Below are 5,000 nucleotides of genomic sequence, written 5' to 3'. Positions count from 1 at the left end.
CTAACATTGCCTTAACACGCTTTAGTACCTTGTTACCTATACCTTCCCTGTAAAGGGACCGATATAAAGGCACGGGGAGAACCACACTACAGAGGTCTTTATACAGTTTTTTCCGGTTGACTTCACTCAGGTATTGCAGTGAAAACCGCGCCATCAAAAACCTACATGAAACCACAACTTCGCGTAGAAAACCATGCACTCCACCGGGCATACTGCCAGCAGAGACAACCATATTAGGCAAGTGCTTCCCCAGGCGAAGTTGACAGACAGTGTGTAGAAACGGGTGCTTAACGTCCCGAAGAAATAAATACCGATTGACAACCTGTCTCAAAAACAAATGTGACAAACTGAGTCCTCCATTTCGAACTCGTAGAAATAAATTGGTGCGGCTTGATCTTTCCCAGGAAGATGCCCACACGAACACTGCAAACACCCGATGAAATTTTTGGATATGAACCCTGGAGCAATGCAAGACTTGAAGGACATACCAAAGTTTGCTAACTAAAAATATGTTGCAAATTGTAGCTCTCGAGAACATTGACCAATTCCAGCCATTCCATTTATTCACTCTTTCCCTCATTTTATCCACTTCACTCCTCCAGTAGGCTTCGCTGTCTTTGTAACACTCAAGAGGAACTCCCAAGTATTTAACAGGAGTCGTAGTAAAACTCATGTTGGCAAAAGTGACTGGGGCCTCCGGCCAATCCCCGTGCCAGAATCCCAGGCACTTACTCCAGTTTACCGCGCTGCCACTGGCCGCACAAAAACTTTTAACACACTTAACAGCCTGTGTTACACTGTCGTAATCATTGCAAAACATGGCTATATCATCCGCATAAGCCAACAGTCGGACTTCTAACTGATGTAGTTTAAAACCGCGCATACAATCGCTCTGTATCACGCTCAAGCAAAATGACTCTATATACAAACAAAACAACAGTGGCGAAAGAGGGCAACCCTGGCGCACCGAGCGTTTGACTGGAATGCGTGAACCCACAACCTTGTTGACAATTAGACTTGTCGTGCAATCCTGGTACGCCATGGCGACCCCGCCTCGAATAATTCTACCTACATTCACATGATCTAGAATGCACAGAAGAATTTCATGAGGCACCCTATCGAAAGCTTTCTCCAGATCAATTTGGATCATTGCCACTTGTGTGCCCATTGCGTCGCAGCACTCAAGGATACTACGCGCTACATGTATATTTGAGAAAATAGATCGGCCTTTAATTCCGCACGTTTGATGCGGCCCCACCAGGTCAGTAATGACTGTCTGCAATCGCTTAGCCAAAATTTTCATCATTATCTTATAGTCTCCATTTGTGAGGCAAATTGGACGGTAAGAAGTTACTCTGCGCAATACAGAGGGGTCTTCTGATTTCGGTATAAGAACAGTGTGGGAGGATGTGAAGGACGGCGGCAGTACATTGAGATCGAATGCCTCATTATAGACAGCAGCTAAAACTGGTGAAATTATTCCTTTTAGGCGTTTGTAAAAGGCTGAGGTCAGACCATCCGGGCCCGGAGACTTGCCCGGCTGCAAGCTTTCAATAGCGTTTTCCACCTCCTCTACTGAGATAGCTGCCTCCAATAGTTCCTTCGTACTGTCGTCTAGGCTGGGCATCAACCAAAGGAAGTCCTTCTTGAAACGATCAATGTCAACTGAGCAGTTGGCAAATAACCCACTGTAGTGCTCGAAGAAAGCGCGCTCAATATCTTCTGCTGTGTCACTAACTTTTCCACCAACTTCAATTTCCACTATCTGATTGCGCCGCGCGTGCCACTTTTCTGCGCCCAACGCTCTTTTTGATGGAACTTCCCCCGCTATCAGCTTTTCAGCTCTCGCTCGCACCAGAGCACCGTGGTATCTTTCGATGTCGAACTGTTCTATTTTATGCTTTAGTGCGCGAATATCGTCCATGAACATGCCGGGTCTACTACACTCTTCACTGATCAATTTTTCCAAGTTTCTGCGCATCGTTTTTTCCTCTGCCCCCTTTTGTCTGCGTATAGCGCTCGCCCGCTCCAATGCTTTCATTTTAACTGTCTGCTTGAAGTTCTCCCATTTTTCTCTGTACGTCGTATTACCCATATGTTTCATTGCATCAACTTGCGTCGTCACGTCTGCCATAAAAATTTCATCATCCAGTAATTTTGAATTCAATTTCCATAACTGCCACTCGAAGCTTCTTTTCCTTTCTTTCGTGCTTGCTACTAGAAAACTGACTAAGCAGTGATCAGTAAATGAAACAGCGCTCACTCGGTACTCCTTGCAAAAGGGTACCAAATCAAGGCTTACGTATGCTCTATCCAAACGAGCGTGGCTCGAAGCCTGAAAATGGGTGTACTGCGTATTTCTTCCACCACCAAGGCATTCAGCCACATCCGCCAAACTACTGTTCCCTATTATTTCATTTAGGGCAGTCGTGCTTGCATCCTTGTACGGTCGGGTGCTAGTTTTGTCCCGGGATGAAAGAACGCAGTTGAAATCACCAATAAGAATGACCAACCTATTACACTGGGTATACTGTTTTAGCTGTTCAAAAAACCTGCACCTTTCCCCGGCAACAGTCGGCGCATACAAACAGATGACACGCCACTCCAAGGACGATAACAAGAAATCACATACAATAAACCGTCCTGACGTGCATGACGTAAGGGCTTCTATTTTAGCTCCTAGACTATGTCGGACCAACAATGCGCAGCCTGAAGAATATCCCACGGAATGGCTCACAATAGCACAGTATCGCGCTACGAATTGCTGCACCATGCCCCCGGTTTCCACGTCGCCCTCGACTTTCGTCTCCTGCACTGCTAGAATGTCAAGGTCAAAGTCGCTTAACAGGCGGTACAGTTGACTCTGCTTCCTCCTTGAGGCAAGCCCTCGGACATTTAATGTTGCCACACGAATGGACTTATTCATAGTCATCATAGCAAGGCGGGAAAGAAAACCGGGGGCATGGCGCTTACCTCACAACTGCGGTTTGATCCGGAGTGTGCTAGCACAGGGCGGTCCTCACGGCGGCATAGGCGGCGTTTCCGCCGTCTTGCGCGCAGCCGAAGTGTTCGGCAGCGGTCGAAATGAAGGACGCCGTCCAACAGTCGTCTTGGCTGGCGGCTCGTCTGCAGCAACGACACTAAGCTCCTTCCCATTTTCGCCTGCGTCGTGAGGTCGCTTTGCAGCGGCACTAATACTGTCGCTGTCCATCACGGTGACTGGTGCCGGCTCGGTGGGTGGTTTCTCGCCTCCTCCGGGAGAGGGGTGGCCCGTAGTGCTTGCCTCATCCTTCTCGTTCCCGCCTTCTGCGTCGTCATGTCGCCGCTTGTCTGCGGGTTTATCTCCGCCGTCAATTAGTTGTTCCCCTTGAAAGTTCGACGATGCACCTTGCGTAACCAGGTTACGGCTCGTCCTTGCTGTTTCCTCCGAGTCTTCCTCGTCCATCAGGTGGTCCGATATGTCGTTTGCCTGCACTGGTCCGGCTACGCTGGCGTACGTCTTTGCGCAATCAGCATCGACGTGGCCGAAACGACGACAACGACTACAGCGCGGCACTTTGCAGTCGCGACGAATGTGCCCGGTGCTCTTGCAGCGCAAACACAGAGGAGCGCGGCCCGGCACAACAAGAGTTAGCTCTCCGGCTATCTTGAGCTGATGCGGAATATCGTCTATTTTGACGTCGGCATGCAATTTTAGTCCAACTGTACGAGTCGTCGACCCTTTTTCAGTGACACCGAGCGCCCGCCACTTCTCCCGGGTCACTTCCAACACCTTCCCGTAGGGCGACAGTGCCACGCGAACGTCTTCGTCGGTAACGCCATGCAGCAACCAGTGCAGCTTTACGCGAACCTCTCGGTTATTCGGATCAATGAGCAAACATGGGCGATCCTTTACCTTCACGTCGACGGCCAACAGCAGCTTCTGAGCAGCATCAGCAGTTGTCATTGTCACAGCCCACACGTGGTTCATTTGATACGCCCCCAACGCCACAACGTCGGGAAGCGCACCAAGGTTGGCCAAAGTGTCCCGGTAGTCTTCAACACGATAGGGCCGGGCTCTTGGATCGCCGTGCATGAAAACGGTGTTGGCGACGATGCGACCGGATGGCAGATTGGGCAGAATAACCTGGTAATCATCGGCAGTAGCCGCAAAAAACCTGTTACCGCGGCCCCACTGGGCCGCTGAAACCGCTCCGACGGAGCTCATGATAACGCGTCCGTCACGCTCGGTGGCCGAAAGTCGAATTCTCTCGGCCACGACTGCTCAGCTGCACGCGTCTGGTGGAAACGCGAGGAGTTAGCTGAGTGAACTTTACGCTGGTATTTTGGGAAATTTTGCGGCCGCTGCCACAAAACATCGAATGCCTTTGATATGTAGTGATCGGGCTGATGTCAAGGACGACAAAAAAATGCGCAGTCGACAGGATTCGAACCTGTGCGGGGAGACCCCAATGGATTTCTAGTCCATCGCCTTAACCACTCGGCCACGACTGCGCAGCTCCACATGCCTGGCTGAAACGCTAGGAGTTAGCTGAGTGAACTTTCCGCTGGTATTTTGGGAAATTTTGCGGCCGCTGCCACAAAACATCGAATGCCTTTGGTATGTAGTGATCGGGCTGATGTCAAGGACGACAAAAAAATGCGCAGTCGACAGGATTCGAACCTGTGCGGGGAGACCCCAATGGATTTCTAGTCCATCGCCTTAACCACTCGGCCACGACTGCGCAGCTGCACGCGTCTGGTGGAAACGCGAGGAGTTAGCTGAGTGAACTTTCCGCTGGTATTTTGGGAAATTTTGCGGCCGCTGCCACAAAACATCGAATGCCTTTGATATGTAGTGATCGGGCTGATGTCAAGGACGACAAAAAAATGCGCAGTCGACAGGATTCGAACCTGTGCGGGGAGACCCCAATGGATTTCTAGTCCATCGCCTTAACCACTCGGCCACGACTGCGCAGCTCCACGCATTTGGTGGAAACGCGAGGAGTTAGCTGAGTGAA

General features: G+C 50.3%; 3 non-coding genes across 3 annotated transcripts; all 3 read right to left on the bottom strand.

The window, feature by feature from the left end:
- Positions 1-4,412: 4,412 nt before the first annotated feature.
- Positions 4,413-4,494, bottom strand: TRNAS-AGA (transfer RNA serine (anticodon AGA)). Its single transcript has one exon. It is a non-coding gene; the product is annotated as a tRNA-Ser (tRNA).
- A 148-nt stretch (positions 4,495-4,642) lies between these two features.
- Positions 4,643-4,724, bottom strand: TRNAS-AGA (transfer RNA serine (anticodon AGA)). The gene has a single exon. It is a non-coding gene; the product is annotated as a tRNA-Ser (tRNA).
- Positions 4,725-4,872: 148 nt separating this feature from the next.
- TRNAS-AGA (transfer RNA serine (anticodon AGA)) lies at positions 4,873-4,954 on the bottom strand. Its single transcript has one exon. It is a non-coding gene; the product is annotated as a tRNA-Ser (tRNA).
- Positions 4,955-5,000: the final 46 nt, after the last annotated feature.

Source organism: Amblyomma americanum, chromosome 10 (assembly GCF_052857255.1).
Source record: "Amblyomma americanum isolate KBUSLIRL-KWMA chromosome 10, ASM5285725v1, whole genome shotgun sequence".
Classification (NCBI taxonomy): domain Eukaryota; kingdom Metazoa; phylum Arthropoda; class Arachnida; order Ixodida; family Ixodidae; genus Amblyomma; species Amblyomma americanum.
The sequence above is the reverse complement of the archived record's forward strand: the minus strand, read 5'-3'. Positions and strand labels throughout refer to the sequence as shown.